General features: G+C 32.5%; 1 long non-coding RNA gene and 1 pseudogene across 3 annotated transcripts; one reads left to right on the top strand and one right to left on the bottom strand.

Annotated features, from left to right (window-relative positions):
* Positions 1-9,860: 9,860 nt before the first annotated feature.
* Positions 9,861-12,500, top strand: LOC147382820 (uncharacterized). Of its 2 annotated transcripts, XR_015173193.1 has the most exons (5): positions 9,861-10,223; positions 11,363-11,454; positions 11,602-11,745; positions 11,900-12,020; positions 12,235-12,500. It is a non-coding gene; the product is annotated as an uncharacterized LOC147382820 (long non-coding RNA). The 2 variants fall into 2 exon arrangements; XR_015173194.1 differs by lacking the exon at positions 11,363-11,454.
* Positions 12,501-13,244: 744 nt separating this feature from the next.
* On the bottom strand, positions 13,245-16,084 carry LOC147382819 (protein FAR1-RELATED SEQUENCE 6-like; annotated as a pseudogene). Its single transcript, XR_015173243.1, has 5 exons — positions 14,371-16,084; positions 14,222-14,284; positions 14,012-14,131; positions 13,811-13,928; positions 13,245-13,722 (listed from the first exon to the last, which is right to left on the bottom strand). The product of XR_015173243.1 is annotated as a protein FAR1-RELATED SEQUENCE 6-like (transcript).
* Between the last annotated feature and the right edge of the window lie 1,499 nt (positions 16,085-17,583).

Below are 17,583 nucleotides of genomic sequence, written 5' to 3'. Positions count from 1 at the left end.
CCATGGAGTTTCATCACGTATCAAGGAGGGTTGAAACGGCTACAACCTTGGTTTTGACGTATCGCAGCCTAGGTTCTCTCGGATGCATGGTTTTATGTTCAACATTCCCAATCTTGTCACTCTACTTAGCTGTACTCATTCTATTCACATAGTGACTAAACGAAAATTTCCTAAAGTCTGATCAAAACTCAATGGCCAAACATGCCCTAAGCATATCTACACTTCAGCCAATAAATTCAATTTCTATGATAGTAGAAAAAGAGGGAAATGGAACTAGTCTTTAGGGTGAGGATTCAGACGTTGCACCCCCTACCATAAATGTTACATGCACCGATGCACGTCTAGTGTGACCCTGAGACGTCATGTAGATTGCCATATGGTAAAATCCAATTATGCCATGTGGCATTGTGCAAGGTTCCCAAGTGACCTAGGTAGGCGTCTATCCTAAAATGCTACATACACATCTAATAAGCACTCTGGGACACCATGCAGATTGCCATGTGATAAAATCTAACTATACCATGTGACATGGTGGACGGTGCCTTGGTAGGCGGTTGCACACCCTTGGTCTCTTGTGACACTAGTACCTAAGTGTCATTGCCAAGAAGGCGGCCGACATATTGTAATATGGGCTTGCACGTGCCTTGCTTCCTGGGTTGTTGGCACCCCTGCGGTATTAATTATCCATGACACCATGGCTAGTGTGTCCTTGTCGCCCAATTGCTATTGACATTGGGAAGCTTTGTCGTGGCACATGACGTGTGTTATGTTTGTGCAATTACTAGGAAAATGAAGGAACAGCCCAATTACCAGGAAAAAAAATACTCCTAAAGCTAGTTCTATAATCTATAGGTTGATCTTTAGGTCTGTATTATATCCTCCAAGTTATTGAACCTAGTCTTGTGTGTCCAAGAAGTTGGAAGGTATCATTTTAAGAAATACGAAAAAGAAATTAGAAGCGGCATATCCAAAAATATGCTACCATCGCATATCCAAAAATATGCTATCCGACAAATATGCGATGGCATACTGACTGTTGGACACATAATTTTTATTTTTATTTTTATTTTTATTTTATTTTTCCTTTAAACTTTCTTTTACCCCCTCATACTTCTTTTACAACATCTCTACTACCTTTTAATAATCTAATCTCTTTCTTACTCTCCTCACAAAGCTTCCAACTCTTAAATCTCTCTATTCTCTACTCTCAATTCTCAAACTTCAAGTCTCAACTCAAGTCACTCACTCTCACCTCTTAAGACTTGAAGACAAAGGAAGCAATCAACTACTAAAGTAAAGATTCAAGAATCAAGTGAAGTCATCAAAATTTGAAGATCAAGAATGAAGATTCATCCAACTCAAGTTCAACCTTCAATTTCAAGAATCAAGATTGATCAAGTATTAACTATCAACCTTCAACTCAAGACTTGAGAATCAAGATCCATTCAACCTTCAAGTTCAAGTGTTCAACCTCAACCTTCAAGAATCAACTTTCAAGAACGATCAAATCAAATCAATATTCATCATCAAACATCAACATCAACATCATCATTCATCAATTCAAGAATCTTAAAAACTTTCATTAATCACCATCTTTTTTCTCTTCTACTAGTACAACTTAGGTTGAGATTGAGGTTGAGGTATATATATATATTTTAATAGTTGTTATGTGTTCTCTATTTTTTTAGTTGTTTTTTATTTTACTGGTTAGAAACTTAAAAATTAGTATGTCGTCCTCACCAGCCAACTCTTCCCTACGGAATAAATCAAATGATCACGGTTGGAAATACAATCATTACCGTAGTCCAAATGAAAAGAGTGTATAGCATGTGAGTCGTGCGAATACATTAGTAAAAGTGGCATTGCACGCCACAGACAACGTTTAGTACACATGGCAAGATCAAATGCTATGACATGTGAAAAAGTTACTCCAGAAATCAGAAAAGAACTAATGGAGTACATGGACAAGACTACAAAACAAAAAACAGATGAGGCCATAAATCTGGAAAGCTATATGGAAGGTGGTGGTCGAGAGGATGATGATAATGATATCACTGCATATGATACCCCTCCCACGTCAACGAGGCGTAGTAGACCATCGGATCCACCACCACTAACTTGAAGACCTGCTAAAAGAGCTCGTGCTCATGGTCCACTAGATAGGTGGGGTAGACCACATCCAAAGATGTGGTTGACCAAAGAGGGAAAGTTAAAGGTCCATACCAAACCACCATTGAACATAGCACCAAAGATGGGAAGAAAATCATTCTATATATATAGTCAAATGGCTATATCAAGTTGGAATTGCATTTAACACTGTCAAATTAAAGAGTTTCAAAGTAATGATCGAATCAATAAGTCAATTTGGATCTGGCATCAAACCACCTTATCAGGAAATAAGAGAGCCATGTTCACCCATTAGTTAATCAATAGATATTGAGAATCATGAAAAACCTATATGTATACTCTGATGGTTGATGGATGGACTGATAGCAGAGTAACAAAAAACAACGTTTTTTTTGTTTTGTTTTTTTTGAAAAATACGCGTCTTGTATCTCGGGCAATTAAAACAATTAAAAAAAAGTCACGTTTCTTACGTTTTAAATGTGTTTGTTACGTTTTAAACAATTTTATTTCATGTTTTTTTGAAATTAAAAAAAAATCAAATTCTTTTTTTAATGTGGGATTTTATACATAATAGAATTTGGTGATTCATAAATGTAAAAAATATGCGATTTGATGATACTATCTTGATTTTATGATTTTTCATTTTTTCCAATAGTACATTATTTTTAACAAAAGATGTGTTGATGAGTAAACTATTTTTGGCATCATAACAAGTATAATTATGTTTGAGAACATGTTATATTGGAAACATAGAATAAATTAAACTAAATTTCTTATGTATTATTAAATATATACATTTTTCATATTTTGTAAATATATATATTTTACCTTTGATGTTTAATCATCTTTTTCTTGTTTTCTACGTTTTTTTTCCAAAGTTTTCCCTTGTCGTTTTAAATCCATACTCCGACTTTGTGACTATGACTAATAGAATCAGTCAATCAATAATTAAATTTTTAGTTAATTATCCGACTGGAATAATGTTCCTAAAATCCATAGATGCATCAGCTGAGTATCTTTTCCAACTGTTAGATAAAACAATTGAGGAAATTAGTGAGGACAATATTGTCCAAGTTGGTCGCCTTAATGGATAAGCGTCCTCGTTTGGTTGCAGGTCACCTTTTATTCAACTGCTTACATCCTTAATCCAGCAGTATACTTCTAACCCGTCAATCAAGATGAGGCGGATTCAACGCATATGGTTAGATTTCTTTAAGTTTGGGAAAGAATGATCCCTGAACAGACAGAATAAGATGCAAAATCAACATAGTTGGATCGTTACAAGAATTACGAAGGGATCTTTGAATAACATATAGTCAAAAGGCATAGAACAATGAAAATTCCAAGTAAAAAAAAAAAAAAAAAAATTGAGTTTATACTTGAGTTATTTGACATATTTTTTATCTAATCCCTATTCTAGTTAAATATAAATATTTAAATGTAGTATTTTGATGTATACAACAACTGATTGGTGGCCGACATATGCAGTTGATCTTATTACAAAGGATCCATGTTTGAAAAGGTTGGCCATAGGGATTCTTGGCCTAACATGTTATACATCGGACTGCAAACGCAATTGTAGCACATTTGAGATGGTAAGAACTAAGAACTAAACTAAGTAAAACACTTAATATTTTACTTCATTCTTTCAATAATATAACTTATGTATCTAAGATTTATAAATTGTTGTGTATTATTGATCAAAAAAAAAAAAAAATTGTTGTCTATTGAACAAATACAAACTAAAAAGAAAAACAGACTAGAACAAAAGAAGTTGAATGACTTAGTGTTCATACAATACAACCAAAAATTTTACAAATGATTCAAGATGAGAAAATAGAATCTTGGCTTCTATGATCCCATCTCTATTAATAATCTTGGCATAGATCATTCTTGAATCACTGATGCACGGGACGAGCCTGTGGAGGAGAAAGCAGATTTCTCACTGACATCAGCACCTGGAGAAAGCTCAAGCTAAAGAAGAAGTGGCACTGGTCGACACTCGAGGCAACTAGAAGACAAAGATGAAATACAAGAAAATGATGGTGAAGACGAAGCAGTACAAGGTCAAGGAGATGAGGAATTGGTAAGATCTGAAGACGAAGAGACTGAGGAGAATGAAGTGTATGTGGAGTAGGGTGATGACGACAAGAAAGGAAGCAACAACGACGATCCTAGTGGAGATGTTTCACAATGAATTAGGGATGCTTGTGTAAAGTATCAAATTAACTATTAGAGTTAGTTACTTAGACATTTCTATGAGTATTTCATTTATTTGTATGACTATTTAGCTATTTGACTGATTATTTTTTTTATAGTTAATTATTTTTGGTCTTTTACAAGTGTGTTTTGGTGTATGACTGAACAATGATTTCTGAATGAAAGTATGATATATATGCATTGCTTAATTATGATGTATTTTTGTGAAATTTTTTAGCATTTTTTTAATATTTTCTGCATTTTTTCAAAAAAAGAAAATTGCTGCATATGCAAACAACATGTGCTAATCGCACACACTCGCATAAGCGATTTAACAACATGAATAAGAATGTTATTCTTCATGTGGATGATAGTCCCACTCGGAGTACTCAAGTGGGTCTCCAAGTGCCGAAGACAAGCAGGACTGTGCCACTTCCAAATTCCAATTAATAACTCAAAAATCAACTTATTCCTGGTCAATGGCAAATAGTTCCGCAAAGATTTTTACTAACATGTCCATGCAACTCTTTTGTAAATCAAGTCCATAATGATACAAAATGGGTAGAAGATTATTCAGCAAAATATGGTTTGAGTATAGCTGTTTCATAGACTAATGTTAATATTCCTTAATGCCACTATCCTGTGTTCTAATATCATTATGCTAGAGATTGGGTAAAAAATGGATATGACAATGTCCATAGTGATTCAAACATAAATCACTCTCATCGTCCATCAATATTAGATACCGTACGTATAGCTGTTACATATTTACATATGTAAATATTTTCTTGCAGGCGATAATAAAAAATTAGGTAGAAGATAAGAAATAAATGTGAACAATCCATAAGATACACAAGTACATCAAGGTAGCATACTAACAAAAACAACATGGCTACTCACCACAAAGAGGACACTCTGAACTATACCCCTTGTATCTTCTGAATTTTTATGCAACTAATCAGATAATATATGTGAAAGATGACAACCTTGAGTTGTTCTGATGATGAAAATCCTTATAAAATCCAACCCTCAAATAATGCTTCAATGAATGTAACAAATATTCTACTGTCTACAAAATTTTGAAGAATAATGAAGGCTTGAGCTGGAGCATTAACGACTATGTCTTATACCACAAAGTCATGAATGAGTCCTAAAAACCTGCACTTATATCAGGGAACAAAGTGAAGTTGAAGAACATATTATCCCAACAAACAAAAAAGTATAGAAGCACTTCTACACCAGCACAATCCAATACTAAAGTCATAATAAAAAACCGAGAAACACACGCCCAAGATATCAAATATAACTATTAAGTCAAAACTCTTACAATAAGATGGGCATGACAATATCTACTGTGGCTCCATTTCAGGGTTGGAAAACAAAGAATTACTCGTTTGATCATGAAATCAAAATTAGGACCCAAACCAAAATATTCAAAACTAGACAAACATTCATCATCCAATGCACATCCATAATCATGGGAAAACAAGGATAATTCTCTTAAGAGAAATCTACATGAATCAACAAAACAAAGACAAATATACAGATTTTGATCAGAAAAATGAATAGAATCAACGACCAGATACTAGAAACTCCTAAAACCCAATTCCAATACCCTTTGCAGCATAAATTTAAAAAAAATAAAAAATAAAAAATTACATATTGAGAATCGATGTGCTAAATTTCTGAACCCAATCAAAATTTTGAACCCTAGCCCAAACCATAACATGATACCAATTCCATTCTACCAAAACTAAGAATCCAAAGCCTAATCCTGACCAAATTGAAATTCCTAAAACCCAATTTCAATACCCTTTGCAGCATAAATTGAAACAAAATGATATATTTCCTCAGTAAGATTGAATCAAACAATAGGTATGCTAAATATTCCTAACACTAATCCTGACGAAATTAATATCGATCCATTCAATCCACAAAAAATAGCACCAGAAATTTTCAGATGTATTACAAAAAAATTAATTAATTAATTAAACAATGAAATTGAGGGGAAAAAAGATGCAGATTTTACAATAATTACTTGTTGTTGGGCTAACAAAACCAATTGGGCTTTTTTTTTTTTTTTTTTTTTTTTCTGAATTTAAGTTACAGCCCGTGGTCCTAAGTCCAAACGTGTTGGTGTGACCTGCCACGCGATACACAGAAAACATAGAGAGTTGTTATTGGCACCCCAACTTTTACTTATTACTCTCCAATTAAAATTAAAGAAGGGGATTTTCCCAGAATGTGCGCAACTTGTATCAAATTTTCGGTTTCGATATACTGTTCATTTTAATTCCCGAAACATATTTTCCCAGTGAATTAGTCACTTTTATAATCAATGAATTCTTTGATAAATTACCAACAAAATCGCTCATATGAAAAAAATCGCTTGTATTTCATTTACGAAGTTGTTGATATTAAAAGTGACAAAATTACGAATTCATAGATTATAAAAGTGATGAATGCCAATAGAAGTTCTCAACTTGATCTAAAAATATAAAGAGGATTAATCTAAAAATATACCGAGTCAAATAAAAAACTTGATCTATTTATTTTGTTATTAATATTTTTGTGAAAATAAAAAAATAAATATTTTTATTTATTAAAATCTATTTATAAATTCAGTATAATTTTATTTGACTCATTTAAGTAGACTTGTTAATTTTTTAGTTGAATCAATTTGATGAACATTCAAGTCGATTTTTCAAATAATATTTTAAATATTTATATCTTTTAATAAATCTAATATACATAGGTCAAATTAGTTTGCTGATGATTATAACCATACTCGTCTCCATCATCATCATCATCTATGTGAGTTAAAAATCACTAGTTTTGGAAAGAGAAAACAAGGATTTTTTTTTTTTTTCATTGTTATATAAAGAGATGTCATTAATTTTAAAACATAGGTTTACTCAAATATTCTCAAATAAACATGTTTCTTTAAACATCAAAATTTGTTTAAGGCGTTTTCATTCAAAAATTCTTTTTAGACTAATATTTGATAATATAAGTACTAAAGAGTCCATATTTTTTTCAAGAAGGGCTTTTTGGTACATATTTTCAAAAGATAGGTCTTTGGGGTCATTTTCCCAAGATTTTATTGGATTAGTATTATTTCAAATTAGATTGATAATATTTACTTGTACTTAGATTTCTTTACATTAATTATTTTCGATGGGTCAGGTTCACATGACTCATGTAGAATACACAATCCCAATGGTGTAAACATGAAATCCAATAGTCGGGATTGATTTATCCTCGGGATAAGCATTCCTCAAGAAACATGCTAAGCATACATATAAAGAGTAACGATAAAATGACTCCCCTACATGGCATACTCAATCGAATCCTCCTAACGTGACATGTGCTTGAATCGTAGATAAGTACTCCTCGGGATACATAATTGCGGAGTATAGATCTACGGCTCAAGCACATGTCAAGTCAGGCAGAGTCGATTGAGTATGCCACATGAGGGAGTCGATTTATTACAATTCTACATATAAACCCTAACCATTGCCAAGATCATGTGTTTTCTATATGAATCACCAAACTTGACTCATTTTTTATATAAACCTTATTAGGATTCTTGTAATCAAATCCAATGAATTTTAATGCAGGCCCTCAATCAAAGTATTGCTAACTCCCTTTAACACACAACATGATACCAAACCTTCCTATATTATGCATAGATTATTCAATTTTTTGAAGTAGCACCAACATTAAGGCTCATTTCTATTACATATCCCACTTATTGCAATTATTTCCAAAAAATAAAAAATAACCTGCCAACCTTAGCACCTCTCAAACTTCATCAAAGCCTTTTCTTCATGCATTTTTATTAAATTTTATTTATTTATTATTGATAATATTTTCTTAATGAAGTCTTCTCTTGATTGTTGTATTGTTCAGAACATGCCCATTGGTTATTTCTTTGTCTTGTAATTAATTAGTTCGAATGTTTTTTTTTCCTAATGATCAAGAAAGAGAATATCTAGTTCTGATGTTAATTTAACCATTATACGTTATAAGAATTAATGTAATCTTTAGCTCCACCATGCACATGCTAAATCATTTCCATAATTTTTATTTTTTTATTTTTTTATTTTATTTATTTACTTATTTTTTTTACATTTTATTAGATTTGGATACATCGAATTGGGGCATTGTTGATCAAGAGCAGATATGATTCTATCAAATTGGATCATCAGAACCCAAATCCTTGATCCATATCTAAAGTTATCGAATCCAAATGGATTGGATTTTGGGTCTAATCCGACAGATTGAAAGCCCTATCTAATCTATCTATCCATTTTGCTAAAATGGGATTATGTTCTCTTTTCTTTTTTTTTTTTCCTTTTTTATTTTGTTTTTTTATTTTTTTTATTTTTTTCAGTTTTTTTTTTATTTTTTTGGGTCGTTGGTAAATTTTCTTGAGAAAATTACTAAATTATTAAACCGTCCCCCCTCTGGTATAGATTGTTCAGTACTTCCTGTAATGAAAATCACTCTCAAATATACAACTTGTCTTCAATATTATATGTATTACACTTGCCAAGTGTTTGATGACATCTTATTGTTTTCACTATGCTTCAAATATTTATGAATTTTGTTCAAGTTCATCATTCTAAGAGACTCAGAGGAATACCATTAAGTGTATAGGTTCAAACTTCAAACTATAACGTCTTGATCATGAACCTCGAACATATAATTTAGATGTTTGGTTATTTAAATTTTACTTCAAAAACTATAATTAATCAATCAAACTGAAAATTCATATAGAGGTCATTTTTTGTTGTAATACTAGCACTTTTAGCTCTAATAATATTTTCTCACTAATTTTTCAATTCTAGTCATGATGCGCTGATCACGATAAAATAGAGTGAAAAGTGCAAAAAAATAATTACCTACTTCAATAAAATCTGAAGAAACCAATTCTATTTTCTCAAAGGAAAATCCTTGGGGGACTGTGATTTGATTGTGATTGTGCTAATGTGATAGATTGTTTCCTCGAGATACAAGTAAAAAAAACATCTACGGTTATATGCACAATTTCATGTGAGAAATGTGATAATGGCAGTAAATAATAATAAAAAAACCCTTTTAAATAGACTCTAAATCCTAATTATACCCAATTTCTAGCCATATAACAATTTCCTGACCTGACTAATTCCCTCAGGATACATTTTTTGTGGTAAAGTGCAGGTTTGAATCCCGAGGCATACAAATCTAAAGTCGAATCAGTGTGTCAGGTCAGGAGGTCGAATGAGGGTGCCACGTGGGATAACTAGATTATCATGATTATTCCTAAAATGTTTCTGTCAATCTTAACGGTGATTTAGGCATACCCCTACGGTTTGGTCAATATTGGAGATGAGTAATGCTGGGGTGACACAGGCGGGACACTGTGATTCTCACAGTTCTGCGTGGCACAACATCCACTTAATGACTCAGGTGCCACGTCATTAAGTGAATATTAAAAAATAAATAAATAAACAACGCCTTCTCCTCTTCTCTCCCTGTTAAGTGAAACATTAAAATAGAAATTTCCAATCTCTTCTCGATCTCCTTAAAGATTCATCGATTTCTTGAAAAAATCGAATCAAATTTCCTTTTCAATCTCGCCTCATATTCTTCAGATTTCGCGCGCTTTTTTTGTGCCCTATTTCTCTGACTTTTCTGTAAAAGGAGGGGTTTGAGGTCGAGTTCAAAGAATTATAAGGGTTTTAGGGTTTCTTTGATGGATTCGGAGAATGATATGCTCGATGCGAACAATGTGGAGTCTCTTGATGATTTCTATAGTGGTGAGACAGCCATGGAGAGCGATTATGGTGATGGAGATTACACGTTCATCGACAATGATTGATTCAGACGGTAGTACATTATATCGGCAGCAGGTGAGTTTTTAGCAGTGCTGAAATTTTGGCCTTTTTTAGAATTTTGTGGTGGTTGTGCTTTTGTTTCGCTTTCTTGGAATGATTGAGCTTGGTTTTTTATGATTAAAGTTTGTTGAATGTAGAAATGGTTGAACTTTTTGGTCAATTGTGTAGTTGATTGCTTTCAAACACTCTCTTGTACTTTCCTGCCAAATTTCCGCCAAAATTTTAAAATTCCAGTGAAATTTTACAAAAACAACTAACGGTATGAAAATATCAATTAATGGCCTAAATTGAAGGCAAGAACATTTTGCCACTTTTTTTATATATATTAATTTATTAATGAAAAATTGAAAATAAAAATTTAATAGAAAGACTGTCGTATGCATCCCTCATCGCTTCTTCAATCTATCAATAATCCATCCACAACAAGCATACATGACAGTTACTACAAACTGAATTAGGAACTCAAATTGGTAGTCTTAATTGCACTCCTAAAAACATAACAAAACTGAGTGATAAATTTGAGTACCACACCTTAAATGAAGTTGAAATTTTAGAAAGTTCGTCATTTCAGCTCCTGATTTTCTTCTCATATATATATAGCTGAAATCTAAATCTAATTGTGAATTTGAGATCAGCTCAATAGTTCAATTAACTTACAATGCATAAAGAGCACGAGAGAAAAAATATTTATGGGGTATCTAGTTCTTAAAATGTAATAAAGTATTTGAGAACATACAAGAAGCGGGACTTTATGCGATTCTTTGAATTGGACCTTATGTTTGTGCCGAATGGAATTATGGGTATTTTATTTTGCAACTTAAATCAACAAAGAACTTCAATGCCTATGCAAATAACTGAAAATAAGAAAATTTTACACTTTTAGTTAACCAATTGTATACATAGCCATGTCTTTTCCTTGCACCAGAGGATTTCTAGGGTGGTTACACAATCTACCAGGAATCAAATTAAGGACAGACAATTCGGTTTACAAAGTCTTTTTTTTTTTTTTCCCATTTATTTGCTCTGTTTGGTTCTTTCTAGTTTAAACTCATAATAACTGTCTAACTTAATTTTACATGTCCAAAAGAAGACTTTAAAGTATAAACACAGTACCTAAACTCAGTTTCATAAAATAAAAATATTTTTATTTGTAGGAGGAGATGCAAAAATTTACCACTAAGATAGTGGACATGGTTAAAAATGCGAAACTCCTAGCACCACAAGGGGTCCCATCATCATTGCCCAGGTCTGTCTCTTTAGTTAATTAAAGAGTATAATTGTGACAATGATATTATGGTAGTTTGAGTGAGACTAAGCTTGTAAAGGTTATTTATTGCTTCAACTACTTTGTTTCCCTTCTCTTTCAAATATCTGAGGACTTATTTTTTAACAGATTGAAAATGAATTTGGTAATATCATGGGACCTTAAGGAGAAGCAGGTAAATTATATATGCAGTGGTGTGCAGAAATGGCAGTAGCCCAAAACATCGGTGTGCCATGGATCATGTGCATGCAAGACGATGCACCGCTGACAATGGTATTCTTCTTTACAACATCTCTCTCTCTCTCTCTCTCTCTCTTACATTTTATGGTTTACTAAATACCTTGTTATATATATAAAACTTGTTATTAGTGGAATTCTAACCATATTTTAATTTTTTTTCATTATGCTTCTTTCTCTGTTTTGACAGTTTTTTAAGCTTCTTTCATCCATTATTTTCTTGTTGTTCGACCATTGAAGTTGATGCACACCAATCAGATTTGAGATTCTGCTTCACAATTATTTCACCATCAAAGAACAACACTTTGGAGGTACGATTTTGAAGGTCATCATGAATGCATTAATTCGATTATTTCCTTGATTTGATATGTAACATAAATTCATTGTATAGAATCCCTCCAAATACTCATTGGATTGTGAATCAATCTTTTTTGGAATAAATCTTTTGATTTTTACTAAAATTTTCATCTATCAAAAGAAAAAAATATCCTGTAGTATATTTGAGTATTTGCTTTGTTGACACAGGAAGGGTACCAAAATGAAGCTTCCATTGGGAAAAGGACTACTTGGGGGTCTTGAAAAAGAGATATCAGAGTAAAAGCTGCTACAAGGTAGGCTGCTGCAACGCTGGCTATGGTGCATGGAGCTGTGATAGGACCTCAAAGAGTGAGGGGGCCAAAAAGAAGTGAAGTGAGAGCCATTGTAGAATGGGCCACTTTGGATGTCAATGGAAGCTGGGACTTGGGGGAAGAACTACAGTGGCCCAAAGAGGGTATCATAGAGAAAGCCGCCACGAGGAAAAGGACCACATGGGGGCCCAGACAGAAGGGTTTGTGGGCTTAGATAAATGCCGTAACACGTGTGTTACAGCTTAGAGATAAGGGCTTAACTTTCGACAACATTATCAACGAGGTGCTTTTAGTGTATTGGTTATGTTCATATTGGTTAGAGACCCCTCCCCACTTTCCTTTAACTATAGAGTACAAGATAATTTTCTCTATAAACTGCCCTCTCCATTGTCCAAATTAATCCAATACCTTTTGGATGCATTTTTTCTTCTTCTTCTTAGGTGGCTGATTTTTGTGTACTTGAGACGTGCCCAAAACTGTTGGGTTAGTGTGCATCAACCCTAGTGTGAGGTAGTGGGTTCAACAAAAGAAAAACCAAAGTTGCCAGGTTTTCTTTCAAGAAAGATGGTAAAAATCATGATTCAAGGTTTCATCCTGTGTTGGACTGTTTCAATAGAACATTTTGATTTTGTCCTAGTTTGGAATGAAACATTGATCCCAAAGTATTGAATGTTTCGGATTATTTTGATGTTTTGGTAAATACCATTTTGATTTTTTTTTTCCTAATTGAAATATTATCTTGATATGAGATTTTAAACCTAGGTATTTATCAAATCATTAAGATCTAATTAACCTCTCTAAACTATCATGGGTTTATTAGGAACATTGTTAATTTCATCATATAAACCACTACTGAACTTCAAGACAACAATGAAGCACCAAGTAAAAAAGGATTCCCTTGCCCAACAATGAAGTACTAAGACTTTTTAATTCAATTTTCTCTAATACAAAAGAAAAGTAACTATCTTTCCAGACATCAAGAGCATTACCTAATCACTCCAAAACATATAAAAAAAAGATGTTTATTATATCAAACTCAATATCCACAAAGAATCCAAATTTGTTTAACCGGTACTTCGACACCATGTGGCCCTCGACCTGCACAAACATAAGCTATATAATTAACTCTCCATATAAAGTTAAAGTTTAAAAGAACATATCCAAGCGAACCAATTTACTCCAAATAATTAAAAACAACACAAAATTTTTGGAATAAATGTCATATACTGTCTACTTATGAGTGAGAGAATCACCTGTAATACAAAAAATAGATCCAGACTTCAAAACTAATTGAGATTTGCTAACTAGAAGTCCCCAAAATTTTGTAAATTAGCAAAATGTGTAACTTCCCTGCCAATTTGTTCATTTCATGATTTTTAATTCCCTAAATTAAAATAACTTTGTTAGCCAAAAGATACTAACAGAATTCAACTAAATATTTGATTAAAATGTTCAACACTAATAGATTTTACCGAATCTTCGCAACAAATCTTGTAACATGAATTGGTGGCCCGTTGGTACAAAAGAAGGTGAATGATTACTAATAGATGATTGCACCCCGACCTGGCTACCAATTGACTCGAATTGTTCCTACAAATTTTTAAACATTAACATAAATTAGACCTAACAATAAATATTCAACACATGTACGTACTTACTATCATTTAACTTACTGTTATATTTACACTTTCTTGTGTTTCAATTAATGGGTTAACTTGATGCTCAATCCGGATGCTTGGTTGCGTAAAAGATATAGAATGTTGGTTGATGTAATTCACTTCTTCCACAGGTAGCTATACAAACAATATTTATATAAAATCATTGTTAGTAAATAATTTATATTAAAATAAAACTCGCTTCTAGGAAAGACAACAAATACTAACCTGTTGGTTGTTGTTAGTCTCATGGACATAATTCGACGACATGTTCTTTGGATTGTTTTGTATCTATAATAGAATTTTAAAATCATAAGCTTAATACATTAAAAAAAAAAATCAGTTATTTTAATATTAAAAAAAAAAAAAATACTAACCTTTTTCTTTTTTACATTCACCGCTTTTTCAACCGTTGACTTCAACCTTAGTTCACGAGGTCGACCTTTACGTCTAACTTGAATGGGATCAATAATCTTGATAGTATTTGTTTCTTCAACACTTCCGATTGGATTTTTGTCTGGATTTTCCTCATTGAAAGCAAGCAATTCATCTTTCACTTTTTAAACAGCATTCAATGCTAAGTTGAACTTCATATCTGACATCGATCCAATCTCTGCAATTTCATGGCGTTGCTTATAAATTGCATCATAACGATCTATTGGGTCACATATAAACATACTAACTTCATTAGAACGTTTGAGGCCGTGCAAACGCTTGAAGTCCTTTCTCCATCGTTCTACAATGTATTGAGACGGAAGCTTTGTGACATCATTATTATCAAGAACACATATTGCATGATTGCATAAAATACCTCGAAACTCAAATGAGCGACATATGCATTGCACCTCTACTTTTTCTGCATTGAAAAAAACTTCAAACTTCTTCATGATGGGTTCACTAATCTCCTCAATTGTCATCCTTTCTCTTACTTCACATGTAAAAAGAGGTCCATTTTGATAAAGAAGTGTGTATCGACAATTTACTACATTCTTCACTTCTTCTTGAAATTTTACAAATAAGTTGCTTGTGTAAAGTGAGCGCAATTGCTTTTCCATAGGCATATTCGAAACTAATTCTCATTCCTTATGAAATGAGTTAAAATCCGCCAAAGCTTCTTTTTCATACTTCATTTCCAATGCAATCTCATATTGACTAATAAATTGTTTTAGGGAAGTTTTTGAACTCACATAACTATCAAAAAATTGCATTAGGTGGTTGGTTTGACATGCATGATAACCAAGCTGTAAAAAGCCATACATAACTCTCTATTGATTCACTTGAAAGCAAGCCACACCCCAATAATACGGATTGTCCATGATGATTAACTCCAACAAAAGGTGCAAACGGCATGTCATATTTATTTGTTAAATACGTTGTGTCAAATGAAATGACATCACCAAAATATTAATAAGATGCCCTAGATCTTGCATCGGCCCAAAATACATGATTTAAACGTCCTTCACCATCAATGTCCATCAAATGGTAAAAGTTTGAATTCTGTTTTTGCATGCGCATAAAATATTGGTGTATCGCTTCAGCATCACCTTCACCAAGCCTCAGACGTCTTGCACTTTCAACATAATTTCTAGCTTCTTTTTCACCAAATGACAAATTTTCAATGCCCCCCGCTCGAGCAGCAAATGAAAGAAATGATTTGCATACGGGTATCCCAACGCTATCATTCAATTCAAGTTGTTTTTTCACCCGCTCATTCAATCTTTTGTTGCTCTTATAAAATCTTGATTTTGTTGGACTAACCATATGATTATGTTCGAGAATCACCTTTGATAAATACCACATACCATCTATATCTCTTCTTGCATTAACTCTAGCTTTACATCCAATTCTCGATGATATTTTTGTTGAATTTGCTTCCAAATCCCGATGACCATCTACATCTCGTTTTACATTAACTTTACCTTCCTTAACACATGTGAAGAGACATTTTGTTACTTCTCCTTCTTCACGTCAAGTGCTTCTAATTTTGGTACCAAATCCTATTTTTCGAGCATAGATATTATAAAAAACATAAGCATCTTTCATTGAATTGAACTTCATTCCGGTTTTCGGTGTTATATCATCTCCATCCATTCCTTCTTTCGATGGACTCTCTTCTACCTCACCCAATTCTTTTTCTTTTCCCTTATCTTTTGACGATAACCCTTCAATGACTATACGATCTTCGATATCCTATATTTCAAAAAAAAAATTAATTCAAAACAATATTTAGTCAAAATTGAACTTCAATGACTATACGATCTTTTCCTTTCATCTTCTATTTGAAAAAAATAAAATAGTTAAATAGAAAATAAAATACCTTTAGAACTTTCTAAACTATTTGGTCAAAATTTCAATAAAATTAAAACCAACCATATTCAGTCAAAATTCAATAATATTAAAAACAACCCTGTATTAGAAAAGAAAAAAAAATGAAGATGAGAGAAAACATATCAAACATACCAAGAGATGAGATTTGCTAAAAAAAATTAATTTTTAATGGATATAATCATGCTATTTTACTTTTTTATACACTTTAAGGAAAATCCACTGAAAGATCAAACAAATTTCGCATGAAAGCCCAATCATGGCTTCTCATGGAAAGACAAGGTGGGACAAATATGGGTTTTTTTTTCTTTCTTTCAAGAAGATCCAATTTTCCAAAAAAACAAAAAAGAAAAAAAGAGAACCTATTTATAATCTAAATCCCTGCTTTTTTTTGTTTTTTGTTTTTTGTTTTTTGTTTTTGTTTTTTTTTTTTTTTTTTGAGAGTCTCAAAACAGGGGAAAAGGTAGGGGTGGGGAGGAAAACTGCAAAAGAGAAGAGAGAAAAGCAAATTAAGAGAAAACCCATTAATCCAGGGGTTTGTTTGCGGACAAGGAATTGGATTTATGTGGAAACCAGAAGTATGAATCCTAAAAAATTCGAATTCCTAACAATTGAAAGTCCAGTCGTTGAAATTCACTTGGAAATTACAACTATTATCCATGGTTACCCTAAATCGGTCGGCTTAAAAATTTATAAGAGTCTGAAATTAGCTCGAGAGATATATTCGGAGAAGATTTCAAAGAGTTGTAGAAAATTTGATCTTAGAGGGCTAACTACTTCCATAAAACCCCTCAAAAATAGAACAAATTTACAGATTTAATTTCAATTACATAGAAATTTGTTGCAATTGATACAGAAACAATAACACAGAGAGAGAGAGAGGAGGAGAGAGATTACCAGAGAATATGGGAGAGACCAACGACGACAACGACCGTGTAAAAGAAAGTCGAGAGAGAGAGCGATGGATTTTAACTTTTAATCGAAAGAAGCAATAGTTTTTAACAACTTTAATGGTTTTTTCTGCAATTTTGTTTAAGTTTCAGTCTTAGTCTTTTAGAACAAGAAAACATCAACATATGTTAATGGATTAATGCTGAGAGAAGAAGAGAAGACGTTTGGTTTTCTATTTCTTTTTTTTTTTAAATAATAAAAAAAAATTATTAAAGGAGATCAAGAAATCGATGAATCTTTAAGGAGATCCAGAAGAAATTGGAAATTTCTATTTTAATGTTTCACGTAACAGGGAGAGGAGGAGAAGGCGTTGT

The sequence above is a fragment of the Akebia trifoliata genome, chromosome 16 (genome assembly GCF_017979445.1).
Source record: "Akebia trifoliata isolate Shusen 1 chromosome 16, ASM1797944v1, whole genome shotgun sequence".
Taxonomy (NCBI): Eukaryota; Viridiplantae; Streptophyta; class Magnoliopsida; order Ranunculales; family Lardizabalaceae; genus Akebia; species Akebia trifoliata.
This window is presented reverse-complemented; position numbering and strand designations above follow the sequence as displayed.